This window comes from Callithrix jacchus, chromosome 5, assembly GCF_049354715.1.
Source record: "Callithrix jacchus isolate 240 chromosome 5, calJac240_pri, whole genome shotgun sequence".
NCBI classification, from domain to species: domain Eukaryota; kingdom Metazoa; phylum Chordata; class Mammalia; order Primates; family Cebidae; genus Callithrix; species Callithrix jacchus.
In genome coordinates this window covers 110,680,479-110,698,653 of record NC_133506.1, presented here as the reverse complement: position 1 = coordinate 110,698,653, position 18,175 = coordinate 110,680,479, and the positions used below count along the sequence as shown (strand labels likewise).

The 18,175-nt window shown below is 42.0% G+C and overlaps 2 long non-coding RNA genes across 2 annotated transcripts in view; one reads left to right on the top strand and one right to left on the bottom strand.

The window, feature by feature from the left end:
- Positions 1 to 18,175, top strand: part of LOC144582876 (uncharacterized) — a 128,725-nt gene that overhangs the window by 49,037 nt on the left and 61,513 nt on the right. The window lies entirely within an intron of this gene.
- On the bottom strand, positions 12,011 to 16,956 carry LOC103793253 (uncharacterized). The gene is made up of 3 exons (XR_004743449.3): positions 16,814 to 16,956; positions 16,117 to 16,285; positions 12,011 to 13,080 (listed from the first exon to the last, which is right to left on the bottom strand). It is a non-coding gene; the product is annotated as an uncharacterized LOC103793253 (long non-coding RNA).

The following is an 18,175-nucleotide window of genomic DNA, read 5'->3' as shown; positions in this document are numbered from 1 at the left end:
TCACTCCAGTGAAATTATAAGCTCCATGACAATAAGAACTTTATTTTCTTTCATTTGAAGTGGTTGTTTAACATGTGGATTTTTTACCCCTTCCTCAGTATTATGGATACTGAATTTCTGAGGGTAAGACTTGAAAAGTAAACATTTTACCGATATTCACAGATAATTTGTGCAGACCCTGCAGTGGTAAACTACTGGTTTAGGGTAGAGTAAACATGGAAAGGAAGTTTAGTCATATGTTGCATAATGATATTTTGGCTAACTATCCACATCATATATGGTGGTCTCATAAGATTATGATACCGTGGGAAGTTGGGGGAAGATGGCACTGTAGGAGCAGCTCAGGATTGCAGCTACCAGTGAAAGCGCAGAGGGCAAGTGGATGCCGCATTTCCAGACAGCTCTTTATTACCCACAGACCAGGAGATTCCCAGGTGGAGGAGCCACACAGGTCACCAGCGTGGCTATTTTGGCCAGTGCGGCTGTTTTGGCTGGCGCCACAGCACAGCAGCTCTCCATACAAAATACACTGGTCTGGTTGCCCTGTTAAACTGGCAATTGGAGATCCAGGAAGGCAGATTAGCCCGTTCATCTGTTTCAACAGGACTGAAACATAAAACATAAAGCCAGGCCAGGAGATTCCCAGGCAGCCACGTTGTTTCAGCTGGCACAGTGGGTCGCTGCATGGGAAATCACACAGATCCCGGCACCCTTTCAGCAGGTGACTGGAACACCTGGGAGAGAGTCAATCGTTCAACTTAAAAAAAAAGGGGGGGCTCTGAGGCAGGTAGCCAGGTGATCAGGCTCGGTGGGTCCCACGCCCACAAAAACAAACAGCAATTGGAAATGCTTGGGGTTGAGAGTTTCATGGCAACCATAGCTAAAACCGGGATGGCCCAGCTCTGAGGGGGAGGGGCGTCTGCCATTACCGAGGCACTCCACCCCTATGGAGGTAGTCTGCCATTGCTGATGCAGCCTGCCATTGCCGAGGCAACCCGCCATAACAAAGAGAGTCCGCCATTGTAGAGGTGGGCCAACACTGCTGAGGCAGTTCTAACCACACCCATATAACCCGGACTGCAGGGAAATACATACAGCAGCAGGGCGGAGCCAGCAGCAGGGCGGAACCCACAGCAGCTATGCAAAGCCTCTGCAGGCAGAGACTACGCTGCCTCCTTGCTGGGCAGGACAGCCCTGAAAAGGAAAAAAAAAAGCAACACAACGGATACCCATAAATAAAGCCCTAACTGCCTGGGACAAAGCACCTGGGGAAAAAAAGGGGGTTTATGAGTTCTGCTGCTGCTGACTTAAACGTACCCACCTAGCAGCTCTGAATGAACAATGGAGCTCACAGCTCAGCACTTGAGCTCCTATAAAGAACAGACTGTCTCCTCAAACAGCTCCGTGACACCTGTATATCCAAAGAGTCACCTCACAAAGGACTGATCAGACTGATATTAGGTGGGCATCATTCTGAGACAAAGATAGCAGAAGAAGAAACTGGTAGCAACCCTTACTGTTCTGCAGCTGCTGCAGGTGACCCCCAGGCAAGCAGGGCCTGGAGTGAACCTCAGCAGTCCTACAGCAGAGGGGCCAGACTGTTAGAAGGAAAACTAAGAAACAGAAATAACTTCATCATCAACAATCTGGACGTCCATTCAGAGACTCAATCTGAAAATCAGCAACTACACAGACGACAGGTGAATAAATCCACAAAGATGGGAAGAAACCAGTGCAAAAAGGAGGAAAACACCTGAAACCAGAATACTTCGCCTCCTACAAGGGATCACAACTCCTCACCAGCAACGGAACAAAGCTGGATGGAGAATGAGTGTGATGAAATGACGGAATCAGATTTCAGAAGGTGGGTAATGAGAAACTTCCGTGAGCTAAAAGAACATGTTCTAACTCAATGCAAAGAAACTAAGAACCTTGAAAAAAGATTTGAGGAAATGATAACAAGAATGGACAAGTTAGAGAGGAATATGAGTGAATTGATGGAGCTGAAAAACACAACACGAGAACTTCGCAAAGCATGCGCAAATTTCAACAGCCAAATTGACCAAGCAGAAGAAAGGATATCAGAGGTTGAAGATCAACTCAATGAAATAAAATGAGAAGGCAAGATTAGAGAAAAAAGTGCAAAAAGGAATGAACAAAGTCTCCAAGAAATGTGGGACTATGTGAAGAGAACTAATCTACGTTTGATAGGTGTACCTGAATGTGACAAAAAGAATGAATCCAAGCTGGAAAACACTCTTCAGGATATTATCCAGGAAAACTTCCCCAACCTAGCAAGGCAGGCCAATATTCAAGTCCAGGAAATACAGAGAACACCACAAAGATATTCCTCAATAAGAGCAACCCCAAGGCACATAATTGTCAGATTCACCAGGCTTGAAATGAAGGAGAAAATGCTAAAGACAGCCAGAGAGAAAGGTTGGGTTACCCACAAAGGGAAGCCCATCAGACTCACAGCAGATCTCTCGGCAGAAACCCTACAAGCCAGAAGAGAGTGGGGGCCAATATTCAACATCCTTAAAGAAACGAATTTTCAAGCCAGAATTTTATATCCAGCCAAACTAAGCTTCATAAGTGAAGGAAAAATAAAATCCTTCACAAACAAGGAAGTACTCAGAGATTTTGTCACCACCAGGCCTGCTTTACAAGAGCTCCTGAAAGAAGCACTACACATAGAAAGGAACAACCAGTACCAGCCACTCCAAAAACATACCAAATGCTAAAGAGCATCAACAAAATGAAGAATCTGCATCAACTAATGAGCAAAACAGCCAGCTAGCATCAAAATGGCAGAATCAAATTAACACATAACAATATTAACCCTAAATGGAAATGGACTAAATGCACCAATCAAAAGACACAGACTGGCAAATTGGATAAAAAGCCAAAACCCATTGGTGTGCTGCATCCAGGAAACCCATCTCACATGCAAGGATACACAAAGGCTCAAAATAAAGGGATGGAGGAAGATTTACCAAGCAAATGGAGAGCAAAAAAAAGCAGGAATTGCAATTTTTGTCTCTGATAAAATAGACTTTAAAGCAACAAAGATCAAAAGAGACAAAGAAGGACATTACATAATGGTAAAAGGATCGATACAACAAGAAGTGCTAACAATCCTAAATATATATGGACCCAATATAGGAGCACCCAGATATATAAGGCAAGTTCTTAATGACTTACAGAGACTTAGACTCCCACACAATAATAGTGGGAGACTTTAACACTCTACTGTCAATATTAGACAGATCAACCAGACAGAAAATTAACAAGGATATCCAGGAGTTGAACTCAGTCCTGGAACAAACAAACCTGATAGACATTTACGGAACTCTCCACCCCAAATCCACAGACTATACATTCTTCTCAGCACCACATCACACCTACTCTAAGACTGACCACATAATTGGAAGTAAGGCACTCCTCAGCAAATGTAAAAGAACTGAAATCATAACAAACAGTCTCTCAGACCTCAGCGCAATCAAGTTAGAACTCAGAATTCAGAAACTAACTCAGAACCACACAGCTTCATGGAAACTGAACAACTGGCTCTTGAATGTCGACTGGATAAACACTGAAATGAAGGCAGAAATAAAGAAGTTCTTCGAAACCAATGAGAACGAAGACACAACATACTAAAATCTCTGAGACACATTTAAAGCAGTCTCTAGAGGAAAATATATAGCAATAAGTGCCCACATGAGAAGAATGGAGAGATCCAAAATTGACACCCTATCATCAAAATTGAAAGAGCGAGAGGAGCAAGATCAAAAAAAACTCAAAACCTAGCAGAAGACAAGAAATAACTAAGATCAGAGCAGAACTGAAGGAGACAGAGACACAAAAATCCCTTCAAAAAATAAATAAATCCAAGAGCTGGTTTTTTGAAAAGATCAACAAAATAGACCACTAGCCACATTAATAAAAAAGAAAAGAGAGAATAACCAAATAGACGCAATAAAAAACAATAAAGGGGAAATCACCACAGACTCCACAGAAATTCAAACCATCATCAGAGAATATTACAAACAACTCTATGCACATAAACTAGTAAACCTGGAAGAAATGGATAAATTCCTGGACACCTGTGTCCTCCCAAGCCTAAACCAGGAAGAATTTGAAACTATGAAAAGACCAATAACAAGATCTGAAGTTGAGGCAGCAATTAAGAGCCTACCACACAAAAAAAGCCCAGGTCCAGATGGGTTCACAGCCGAATTCTACCAGACACACAAAGAGGAACTGTTACCATTCCTTCTGAAACTATTCCAAATGATCCAAAAAGAGGGAATCCTTCCCAAATCATTTTATGAGACCAACATCATCCTGATACCAAAACCTGGCAGAGACTCAACCAGAAAAGAAAACTTCAGGCCAATATCCATGATGAACATAGACGCAAAAATCTTCAATAAAATACTGGCAAGCCAATTGCAATAGCACATCAAAAAGCTTATCTATCATGATCAAGTAGGATTCATCCCGGGGATGCAAGGCTGGTTCAACATATGCAAGTCTATAAACGTAATTCACCACAAAAACAGAACCAAAACCAAAAACCACATGATTATCTCAATTGATGCAGAGAGGGCCTTTGACAAAATTCAACAGCCCTTTATGCTAAAAACCCTCAATTAACTCAGTATTGATGGAACGTATCTCAAAATAATAAAAGCTATTTATGACAAACCAATAGCCAATATCATACTGAATGGGCAAAAACTGGAAGCATTCCCTTTGAAATCTGGCACTAGACAAGGATGCCCTCTCTCACCACCCCTATTCAATATAGTACTGGAAGTTCTAGCCAGAGCAATCAGGCAAGAAAAAGAAATAAAGGGTATTCAAATAGGAAAGGAGGAAGACAAATTGTCTCTATTTGCAGACGACATGATAGTATATCTAGAAGACCCCATTGTCTCAGCTTCAAAACTCCTGAAACTGATAAGCAACTTCAGCAAAGTCTCAGGATACAAAATCAATGTGCAAAAATCACAAGCATTCCTATACACCAATAATAGACTTAAAGAGAGCCAAATCAAGAACGAACTGCCATTCACAATTGCTGCAAAGAGAATAAAATACCTAGGAATACAACCAGCAAGGAACGTAAAGGACCTCTTCAAGGAGAACTACAAACCACTGCTCAACGAAATCAGAGAGGACACAAACAGATGGAGAAACATTTCATGTTCATGGTTAGGAAGAATCAATATCGTGAAAATGGCCATACTGCCCAAAGTAATTTACAGATTCCACACTATCCCCATCAAGCTACCAATGACCTTCTTCACAGAACTGGAAAGAAACACCTTAAACTTCATATGGAACCAAAAAAGAGCCCACATAGCCAAGTCAATTCTAAGCAAAAAGAACACAGCGGGAGGCATCACACTACCAGACTTCAAACTATACTACAAGGCTACCATAATCAAAAACAGCATGGTACTGGTACCAAAACAGAGATATAGACCAATGGAACAGAACAGAGGCATCGGAGGCAACATAACATATCTACAACCATACAATCTTGGATAAACCTGGCAAAAACAAACAATGGGGAAAGGATTCCCTGTTTAATAAATGGTGTTGGGAAAACTGGCTAGCTATGTGCAGAAAGCAGAAACGGGACCCCTTCCTGACACGTTACATTAAAATTCACTCCAGATGGATTAAACACTTAAACGTAAGACCTGGCACCATAAAAACTCTAGAAGAAAATCTAGGCAAAACCATTCAGGACATAGAAGCAGGCAAGGACTTCATGACCAAAACACCAAAAGCATTGGCAGCAAAAGCCAAAATAGACAAATGGGACCTAATCAAACCCCGCAGCTTCTGCACGGCAAAAGAAACAGTCATTAGAGTGAATTGGCAACCAACAGAATGGGAAAAAATGTTTGCAGTTTACCCATCTGACAAAGGGCTGATATCCAGAATTTACAAAGAACTAAAACAGATTTACAAGAAGAAACCAAACAAGCCCATTCAAAAATGGATGGGCAAAGGATATGAACAGACACTTTACAAAAGAAGACATACATGAGGCTAACAAACATGAAAAAAGCTCATCATCACTGGTCATTAGAGAAATGCAAATCAAAACTACATTGAGAGACCATCACACGCCAGTTAGAATGGTGATCATTAAAAAAATCTGGAGACAGCAGATGCTGGAGAGGATGTGGAGAAATAGGAACACTTTTACACTGCTGGTGGGAGTGTAAATTAGTTCAACCATTGTGGAAGACAATGTGGCAATTCCTCAAGGCCTTAGAAATAAAAATTCCATTTGACCCAGCAATCCCATTACTGGGTATGTATCCAAAGGACTATAAATTGTTCTACTATAAGGACACATGCACACGAATGTTCATTGCAGCACTGTTTACAATAGCAAAGACCTGGAACCAACCCAAATGCCCATCGATGATAGACTGGACAGGGAAAATGTGGCACATATACACCATGGAATATTATGCAGCAATCAAAAATGATGAGTTCATGTCCTTTGTAGGGACTTGGATGAATCTGGAGAACATCATTCTTAGCAAACTGACACAAGAACAGAAAATGAAATACCGCATGTTCTCACTCATAGGCGGGTGATGAACAATGAGAACACATGGACACAGGGAGGGGAGCACTACACACTGGGGTCTATTGGGGGGAATAGGGGAGGGACAGTGGTGGGGTGTAGTTGGGGAGGGATAGCATGGGGAGAAATGCCAGATGTGGGTGGAGGGGAAGAAGGCAGCAAATCACACTGCCACGTGTGTACCTATGCAACTATCTTGCATGTTCTGCACATGTACCCCAAAACCTAAAATGCAATAAAAAATTATGATACCGTATTTTCACTGTATCTTTTCTATGTTTAGATATGTTTAGATACACAAATACCATTGTGTTACATTTGCCTACAGTATTCAATACAGTAACATGCTGTACACGTTTGTAGCTTAGGAACAATAGACTATATAATCGAGGTGTGTAGGAGGCTATGCCTTCTAGGTTTGTGTAAGTTAACTCGATACTGTTTGCACAACATTTCTCAGGCTATATCCCTGTCATTAAGTGACACATGACTGTAGTTATTTAAAGGAAACTGAATTGTGTGTGTGTGTGTGTGTATGAGTGAGTGTGAGTGTATACATGTGTGTACGTGGATTTGGGTGCAGATTTAGAGCTGAAGGGTATTTCCAGGAGAGAGAGTGGCATAAGCTCTAGGTAGTAAGGGACTATTGTAGGAAGTATTTTTAGCTGGGGCTGGATATGATTAGGTCTACATTTTTTAAAAGATCACTCGGGCTGTAGTGAGGTAGTTTTATGTGTCTAAAAACTTCTGCATTATTGCTGAGAGATACCATATGCAGAGAAAAGAGCATGTGCTTGGGATCAAACAGAGCAGACACAGATGCTCACTAGCTGTGTGACTGAAAAAAGCAGGTAACTTCTCTGAACCTTATTTTCCACATGCATAAAGTGGGGAGAGCAATACTTTTCTTATTGGACTTTCTAAGGGATTGACTATCTTACATCAGTAAAACACCTTGCATATAACAGACCTGGGAATAATGCTAGTTTCTGATGGTACTCATCCTCTAGGTGCTGTTGCCCTTTGGAAGAAAACCAGAAGAATACAGCCAACACTGGCATCTCAGATCAATGTTGGCAAGTTGTGAAACCAGCCACAGGTTGGAGAAGTCCTGCACAATGGGTGTGTGTGTGGGTGGTGAGACTGTGAGTAGGATGGGTCTTCTAGGCGGTGTCAGAAAAAGGGGAAGAAAGTGGTATGACCAGTTCTCGCTGAAAAAAAGGACATGAGGCCAGATGTGGTGGCTCATGCCTGTAATTGCAGCACTTTTGGAGGCTAAGATAGGAGGATCACTTAGGCCTGGAATTTGAGACCAGTGTAGGACACATAGCAAGATCCTTTCTCTACAAATAATTAAAAAAATTAACCTGGAGTGGTGGCGTGCACCTATAGTCCCAGCTACTTGCGAGGCTGAGGTGGGAGGATTGCCTGAGCCTGAGAGGTCAAGGCTTCGTGAGCCATGATCACACCACTGCTCTCCAGCCTGGGCACCAGAGACAGAGAACCACCCTGTCTCCAAAAAAAAAAAAAAAAAAAAAAAGACGTAAATAATTTACACACAGAGAATGTTTATCATCAGGGACAGACTGGCAGCCAACTATTCAATAAGATCTTTCTCAAAGACTGGTACAGATCACATTAGTTCCAGCAATAAAGTTTTCCAAGTATTTCATTTAATTTCCCTCTTCCATAGTGATACATTGCTCTTGATTGAGAATAAAAACATTAAGAACATTCTGTGCTTTCTCTTCTCTTTTCTTCTTTTTCCCTTCCTGTCCTATTTCTTTCTTTTCCTCCTAACTTCTATCTTAAACAATTAACCTCTAAGAGTTGGACCTGTTTTACATCCTCCTCTTACTGGAACTGAATGCTGGTTTGAGCAAAGACCTATGTTCTCAAGTCAGCATCATGCTCTACTCTCTCACGCAACCCTCTGCTTTGTCTAATCATCTTTCATTAAGTTTCATGTCATTTGAGTGCAACTCTTTCCCCTTTCAAGCTGCCCTTAACGTTCCTTGTATCCTGCTTTCAACTGGATAGAATTTATGGGGAGATATCCAGGGTAAACCATGCTTTGTTGAAACATTATTTCATTCAATAAATATGAATAAACAACTGAGACACACAGTCACACTCACATAATCTTGAGTACCTATTGTGTGCCTGGCAGTGTTAATACCAGATACATATTGGTGAATAAAACAACCATAATCCATGTATTTGTGGGAGAGATAGACTACACACACTTTAGTATATGTATATAATAATAAATAGTGATAAGTTCCAGAAATAAACAGGGCACATTAACAGAGAATACCAAGGCGAGAGGGAAGAAGTTGATTTGGCATGACCCTGGAGGCATCTCTGAAGATAGGAAATTGCAGAAGGAGGTGGGTCAACTATGCAGAAAGCAGGAATCAATGCACTTAAAACGGAAGGAAAAGTATGAGTGAAGGTGCTGAGGTAGGCAAGAGCTTTGTGTGAGGAACTGAAAGGAGACCAGTATGGCTTGGGCATCAGGTGTAAAGGGCAAGAACAGCCCAAGATGAAGCTGTACAGGGATTAGATTGTGCTGGTCTTTGTAGACTCTGGGTAAGAATTATGAGTTCTATTTTAAATGCATTAGGTAGACATTGAAAAGCCTTGTGAAAGGCATGTGATTATCTGATTGTTATTTTAGAAAGATTTCCTCCAGCTTCTCTGTGGAAAATGAATGGGAGGAACAAAGGAAAATACAGGAAGCCGGGTGCAGAGGCTATCACAATGGTCCAGGAGGGAGATGGTAGTGGCATGAACCAAGATGGTAGAAATAGCCATAAGAAAATGGGCATGTATCATGCTTATTTTGGGAGCAAAAATAAAGGCATAGATTTAGGGTTGAGAGAGTGATGAAGGATGATTTATAATTTCCAGCCATTTATTGAGTGGAGGAAAGGCTGAAAGAGGGGTGGTTTGGTGATGAAATCAGGAGGTTCATTTTGAAAATGTACTTTGGGATTCTGGGCAATATGCAAGAATACATATCAAGTAGGTAGTTAATTTATAAATCTGGAGTTTAGAGAGGAACTCAAGGTCATAATTACAAATTATAGCTCCATCAGTTATTATATAGATGGTGTGTCAGTGGGAGATAATCAAATAAGATTTTTAAAATGAGGCACCCAAATATAGTGGATCAAACAAGGCACAAGTTTCTTTCTCATTCATGTCATGGTTCAGAGATAGGTGGGTGGTCTAGTTAGACAGCTCCACTCCACAAGGTCATTCAGGGATTCATGGCACTTTCATTTTATTTGTCATCCCTTGAATATTATTTTTCTCTAAATGGTGGAAATTGGTTTAATAGGACCAAGATTATATCCTATCATTCAGAAAAAGGGAAAAGATAGCACCTTCTTCTTAAGGAAATGACCCTGGAGTAACACGTTACTTAGCTGGAAGAGAGGCTGTAACATAGAGTCTATAAACTGGATGGCTGTAGGCCACCTGATGAAATGTCAATTCCATTACTAAAAAGAAGGGAATAGATACCAGAAGACAAGACATACTGTCTGCCACAGACAGTAAAAAAGGTGAAGGACTGAATGTACAGGGTTTCTCAATGTACCAGCAGCACTTTGGACCAGATAATTCTTAGTTGTGGGAGGCTGCGCTGTGCATTTCAGGATTGTATACTCACCATCAATGATTAGTAGTGTCTCCAGCCTCTGACCTCGAGAAGCCAGTGACATACTCTCAGCAGTTAGAGTAAAAAATGTCTCTAGCTATTGTCAAATGTCCTCTAGGGAGCAAAATCACACCCTGTTGAAAACTACTGGGTTACATCAGGAGAAGGAGTATAGACAAAGGAGTGGTGCCACTGGGGTTTGAGAAGTGTCACCATTTAAAGATTGAGTACAAGAGTAGTAAAGGAGACAGGCAAGAGGTAGACAACGGTATAAAATGAAAACCAAACCAAGACTGAAGAGTGCCACAAAAGCCAACATAGGAGGGGGTTCCAATATGGTAGGGGTGGTGGACTGCATTGAGTGCTACTATGAAATCAACTGAAATGAGGGCAGAAATGTGCTCACAGGATTTGGTAACAGGGAGATTACAGGTAACCTAGACAAGAGTAAGTGTTGTATAGTGGTGGAGGTGAAACTCAGATTGTAGCCAGTAACAAGAAAGTGGAAAATGAGTAAGTGGACACGACATTTGTAGACAACCCTTAAATAAAATGTACAGAGAAATGGAGCAGCATCTGGAGGGTTATTAGAGTTCAAAAGAGGTGTGTTTTTATTTATTTATTTATTTTTTGTTACCCAGGCTGGAGTGCAATGGCGAGATCTCGGCTCACCGCAACCTCTGCCTCCTGGGTTCAGGCAAGTCTCCTGCCTCAGCCTCCTGAGTAGCTGGGATTACAGGCACGCGCCGCCATGCCCAGCTATTTTTTTGTGTTTTTAGTAGAGACGGGATTTCACCATGTTGACCAGGATGGTCTTGATCTCTTGACCTTGTGATCCACCGGCCTCAGCCTCCCAAAGTGCTGGGATTACAGGCTTGAGCCACTGCGCCCGGCCGAGGTGTGCTTTTATTTTTAATGAGAGATTAAAGAGTGCCATAATCCAAAACTGTGAAGTGGTTGGGACTGCATTTAACAAGTAAACGATATAAAATATTAATATTACTCTATCAATTAGAGATTAGGTGGGCAATTGTGCTTTTAGACCCTGCTATAGATTGAATAATTTTGTCCCCCTCTAAATTCATATGTTGAAATCCTAACCCCCAAGGTTATTTTTTTTTTTCCAAAATTCCTTCCATTTAAATTGTGAGTATAAAATCAGACAGCCGCTGAAGATAGAACACAGTCCCTGGGAGTAATCACAATGCTGTTCTCATTTATAAAGTGGATATGATAAAGCGCTATTTATTTAATTAGCACACGTCATCAACAATTGTCTCATTCCTTGATTGTCTCCTTTTTTTTTGAGACGGAGTTTCACTGTTGTTACCCAGGCTGGAGTGCAGTGGCGCGATCTCGGCTCACCGCAACCTCCGCCTCCTGGGTTCAAGCAATTCCCCTGCCTCAGCCTCCCAAGTAGCTGGGACTACAGGCGCACACTACCATGCCCAGCTAATTTTTGTATTTTTAGTAGACACGGGGTTTCACCTTGTAGACCAGGATGGTCTCCGATCTCTTGACCTCGTGATCCACCCGTCTCGGCCTCCCAAAGTGCTGGGATTATAGACGTGAGCCCCCAGCCCGATTGTCTCCTTTTTACCAGGAGACTTGTTGAGGCGGTCTCTTTGTCTGGGGGCTCTTGTTGAAGCGGACTCATTGTCTGGGTTAATACCTGAGGTTTGTTGTCTCATAGCCACGGAGATCAAGGATGCGGACACAATCAATGAGGTTAAGAGTGGAAATTTAATCAGCAAAAGAAAGAAAATAGTTCTCTGCTATGGAGAGGGGTCCTGGAAAAAGAGGTTGCTGGTCCATGGCAACCTATTTTTTTCATGAGAATTTAATTGAGTGTAGAAATCGAGATGGACAAGTATTTTTCCTTAGCTCTTTGCAGAAATCATTCCACTGTTTTCTGGCATCTATTATTAACTAATGGAGAGACTTTTCTGTATAATGGTCATTCTTTTGTGAGTAATCTTCTTCCTCTAGGTGATATGGATGCTTTCTCTTTGCTTTTCATATTTTGTTACTTCCCTGTAGTATATGTAGGAGAATTTTGTTGCTCTTTTCAGTGCTAGAAATGCTCTTTTAATGTGAGAATTGAAGTCATTCTTAAGTTCTGGAAAAATTATTATTTGATTTCTATTTCAATATTGCTTTTCCTTCACTTTCTGTGTTCTCCTACAATTTTTTTTTAGACCCATGTGTGACTGCCCTTCTCTCCCCTTCAGTTCTTTTATTTCTTTTTTGTTTTTGTTTTTGAGACCTAGTCTTGCTCTGTCATCTAGGTTAGAGTGTAGTGGCACAATCACAACTCACTGCAGCCTTGATATTCCAGGCTCAAGAGATCTTCCCACCTCAGCCTCCTTAGTAACTGGGACTACAGGCATGTGCCACCATGCCTGGCTAAGTTGTAAACTTTTATTGTAGAGATGGGATCTTGCTATGTTGCACAAGCTGGCCTCAACCTCCTGAGCTCAAGCAACCCTCCTGCCTTGGCCTCCCAAGGTAATAGGATTATAGGTGTGAATTTGTCTAAGGTCTTATGAAGAGACTGGTGAAGCTGAAACTCAAACACAAATTTACCTAATACTAAATAAAGGTCTTACTCATGCAACCACACGGTCACCCAGTAAACACTAATGTTGATGCCAAATAAACTCTGCTTCAGAGTCACAGTTTTCATCCATGGTCTTATTTTTTTCTCCTCTGATTTATACTTGTCTGACATATGTTGCCATTTCTCTGCAAACTTTCAGAGGACTAGGAGGGAAGAGTAGGCTCTAATTTCATCCTAGTGGAGAAAGAGAAAAAGAAATGGAAAATGAGTTTAATTACTCTCTGCTAAAAAGCTGTCCCTTCTCCCCAAACTTAACAATATTAGGATTAAGTCTTCACATGCTGCCATAAGAGAATGGACTCATCCATCATTAGACATATTTTGGAAGAGGGACCGAGGGGATTATTTCCTGAGGCTCTGGATGGTGTATCACTTGAGGCACCTTATAAGAAGGGATACTGTGATCAGCTTTTACACAGGATTGCTGATTTAGGGTGATCATACATCCTGATTTGCCAAAAGTGGTCTTTATTGATGGCTATTACCCTGGCATGATCATTAATGGCACCATCTTTCCTCCCAAGTTGTAAGAGTTTAGAAGATAAATGATACAGTCCCTCTACTGAAGGTCAGAGTAAGGAGAGGTTACAGCAGCTCCCAGCACCATTGCCTTGGGTGAGGTTTCTGCCTCACAGGGAGTTGCAGCCAAGAGCCTGAAGGATTCTGCTTCTCACAGTCTGGATGAATAAATAATACCATAGGGAAGTGAGCCCTACCCATCACTGAATGACTGCTGGTATCCTTGGCTGCTCCAGAGGTGGTAACATCAAGTAGTCTTTATGGCATCTGAGGGGATGAACTCAGGGTAGGAGAAGAGGAGAGGATGTACTCATCCATGAACTCAGCAGTTTGGTGAATAGGAGGACATGGGCTAAGAACTTCAGTCTCAGGGGATCTCATTGAATAAGGGCTAAGTAAAGGAAGACACATTGGGCCTTGTGAATAGAAGTTTTCTTACTGAGGTATTTATAAAGCCCCCGCTTAATCTCAGGAAGAATGTACCTATGTGGGAACAGTTAACCATAGTTATTGAAATTTCTTAGGCCAAAAATTAAAAAGTATATAAATAACCACCTATCTTGGGTCACTTCTTAATTTGGCATACTTTATTATTGAGGATTTGGAGGCACTACAAAGTAATGCAGTGTATTCAGAAGATATTTATGGACTACCTACAAGATGTTGGGCCACTGGGCTCAAGGCTGAGATTGTAAGAAATAGAAACCAGAGTAAGATAATGTTGTTCTTGCTCATAAAGCTCATTCTCAGCATCCACTATGATATACCATTTAAGCAAATATTTTTAGATGCCCCAGACAATACTGTATGTTGTTTATGGAAACATTTATATATAATGAAAATACAAATCATGCATGAGAATAACACAACAACTTTTGGATACTGGTTAATGCTAAAGGAGGTAGGAGGGAAGGAAAGGGATGGCTCTAGGCTTTTGCTGCATGCAAAGCATTTTATTTTTTTGTTTGGTGGGGGGGAATGCTGGGGGTGGGAAAGAGAGAGAGACCTGAAGCAAAAATAGCAACATTTTAGCATCCACTACATGTTATTTAAATCTGTTGAGTCTTAAAATATACTAGTATACTTTTCTAGATGCCTAAAATATTTTATAATTAAAAATTAAAGTAAAAATGGGTGGGTGTGGTCACTCATGCCTGTAATCCTAGTACTTTGGGAGGCTGAGGCGGGTGGATCACTGGAAGTCAGGAGTTTGAGACCAGTGTAGCCAACATGGTGAAACCCTGTCTTGACTAATACAAAATCAGTCAGGTGTGGTGGTGTGCGCCTGCAATCCCAGGTACTCAGGAGGCTAAGTCAGTAGAATCACTTGAACCTGGGAGGCAGAGGTTGCCGTGAACTGGAATCGCACCACTGCACTCCACCTTGGGTAACAGAGTGAGATTCCATCAAAAAAAAAAAAAAAAGCAAAACTCCATCTCAAAAAAAAAATTAAAGTAAAATTGTACCCAATAAATGTATACAACTATAATTTTTCAAATCACAATTAACAAAAATTTAATATTTACAACAGCCTTGCAAGGAAGACAGACCTGTTAAAATGGATGGCCCTTTTGTCATTACAAAGGCTTATCCACAAACGAGCTGGTGAAGAAGAGAGATGGAAAGAGGAAAAGGGGGCAGAGAAGCGGGTGAGGCTGGGGCTTCTGGGGTCATGGAGTCTATGAATAATCTGCAAGTGTGGTTTGACCGTTTCATACAAAGGGATATCTGTTTGCAATTGGAAGCTGTGTGAGGTTCTCCAATGTGAACTTCTTAATCTACTCACATACATGAGCCTGGTGAGAGTTGTTTTTAAACTGAGGGAAGTGTCAGGTTCTTATCCTTGGTGATTCTGGCATAGAAAGAAGTAGCATAGCAGGCACAGAATCAACAACCTTCATGGTTGGTTAGCTCACTGGAAGCAGGAGTTGAGAGCCAGAATAGACTAAAGGGATCTACCTCTTAAGGAATTCACAGACAACCCGAGGAGGACTTTGGATCTTTACAGGGCAGGGCATAAGCATGAGTAGAATTGAAGTAATCTTCCTTAAAGCTGAAGGGCAGGGACATCTCAGTGGACCCTGGGTGATGTGGGACTCAGTAAACCCTTCAATGACAGTCATGAGTGAAACTGGAAAATATAGGGAAGATATTTTCATTAAAAAAATTGGGGGATACATAGTAGGTGTATATATTTATGGTGTACATGAGATGTTTTGTTATAGGCATGTAATGTGAAAAAAGCACATCATGGAGAATGGGGTATCTATATCCTCTGAGTTATAAACAATCCAATTACACTTGTTATTTTAAAAGGTACAGTTGTCATTATCAACCGTAGTCACCTGATTGTGCTATCAGAGTAGGTCTTATTCATTCTTTCTGTTTTTTTTTTTTTTTTAACAAGATGGGGATGATAGAAGAAAGGCAGGGGCAGATAAAAGGTGAGAGGCAGAAAGAAGAAAGTAAGAATAAAAGCAAGTGCACATGATAGGAACTGGGAGAGAGGCACTTGGGGCTCCCCAAGGTCTCCTGAGGGATGCCTGAGCAAGAAGCAGCCATCCAGCTGGTCCTTCTGGCTGAGAAGGTCCCCAGGTCCTCATGGAGCATGTGTGACAATAGAGGACTTGGCTGTTCATACCTTTTCGTGTCCTGAAGGCGATGGTGTTGGAGCATGGTGGCTGGACTTACCTACATGATTTGCTTTGTCCTGCCTTTCAGACTATGGGCTACCAAGTGTCTTTTACAAGGAGTGCCACCTGCAAACATACTGGGTACTTTCTCCAAGTTTCTGGTTTATGACCACAAAACGGGCTGAGGTTCTCAGTCCCATTAACACCATAGGCAAGAAAGTAATAACCTAGAAACACAAGGAAGGGGAGTCATATTTTGCCATCTGCTGCAGTCACTGACCAAACGGTAATCTTTTTATTTTCTAGATCTGGTGCTAGCTCGGGGCTGGTAGCAGCTTAGTTCGTAGGTGGGGAAGAAATTGGGTCACTAGCAGATGGAATAAGAGGTGAGATGATGAGGGAGGGGTAGGCAAGAGGGAGGAGGCAAGAGCTTGGAGGACTTCAAGGGAAGAGAAGCAAAGCAGGTTTCTTGGAAATGAAACTGCTTCCCCACAAGAACAGCCTGATGTGATAAGAGCAAAGTAATGAGAAACAGACAGCTCACATTTCCCTGGAAGTGCAGAGCCAAACAGCAACTGGATTTTGGCTGTTCCCAGATCATTGTATTAGCCTAAGTCCCTTCCCAGGCCCTGAGTGGGAAATGGGGTGGGGGAACCTGTCTTCAAAGGCTACCCACTGACTCCATGGCAAAAAGCTCAAAGCCTTAAGAACAGCAAGCTCTCCTCCCTCCACCTCTCAATCAATATTGCTCTTACCAGCATCACAAATAGGGGGTGAATAGTCCTCCTCAGTCCACTGGGTCCTTCTTTTAAATCCCCCCTCCTGTATCCCCCACAGCTGCTTCACTAAATCATCCAGCTCAGAAAGAGCTGTCTGCACGCTTGCCACTTACTCTCTTGCTGCGTGGAGGGCTTGCCTAATTTTAAGAGGCAGAAGGTAAGTGGAGTCTCCAATTTCACACAGCTTGCTGGGAGAGGGCTTCATTTGACAGCCCTTGTTCAAAGGAGTCAGTGGTGGGATTTGAAGTTGGATCAAACGGATTACCCCTCCCACCCAATGTTTTGGCCGAGCTCCCTCCTAGGCCGGATCCCAGAGCTTTCTGCTGCTTGTAACAAAACACAGTCTGACTTCTTGCACCATGAAATGACCGCAGTTTCTGAAACCTGGAAGAAGCAGCCTGCTTCTTTGCCAGCTGGAAAGGGGAGGAAGGGGCAGGTCTGTAAGAAGGAAATGAGATCTTGACTTCAAGCTGAGAGATCCATGGACCTGAAAAAATAGGCCCGATGTTCTCACCCAGAATCCTCCTCGGCACCTGAGCAACACTAAGGGCAATTCCAAAGCAGAGCTAGCTATTCAAAGGCAAAGAGGGACATCTGTCACTTTAGCAAGAGCCCTGCTGAGGAAGTTAAAAGAATAAGAGGGGACTGGGGGTGGTGGCACACACGTGTGGTTTGTGGTCCCAGCTACTTGGGAGGCTGAGGTCAGAGGATCACCTGAACCTGGGTGACGGAGGCTGCAGTAATCATGATTATGCCACTGCATGTAAGCCTGGGAGACAGACCCTGTCTCAAAAAAAAAAAAAAAAAAAAAAAAGGGTCAGTAACGTAACTTTCTCATGTTTGCTGGAGGCTGGTTCCTCCACAGGGTTTCCTCACTTGATCCAAATGGCCTCTAGATTTTCTTGTCCTAGATCAAGCTTGGTGGAACGTGAGCTCTCTTTTTCTTTTCTCATGGAGCCTGTGCAGCATATTGCTTGAGTTCAGATTGCATGTGAGTGCTGAGCGCCCTAAGTAATGAGCTGAGTGCTGCGGGGGCTGTGGAAAGAATTGAAGACTTGACTTGTAGGCTAACAGGAGGAGAATGACACATGGACTGGTTTATAAATGGCTTAGTTTTAGACTTACAAAAGTGTTCACATGACTGCAAATTAAAAGGAAAAGCATGGGGTACAAAGAAATGTATGTATCTGACACTTAAGAAAAAATTGAACAAGATTCTTATCCACTTGAATTAAAACTCTATTAGGTTAGGGGTTTTGATTTGTTTGATTTCTTGCTCCATCCCCAGTGCCTAGGCATACTGAACATATTAGATACTCAATAAAATTAACTTGAATG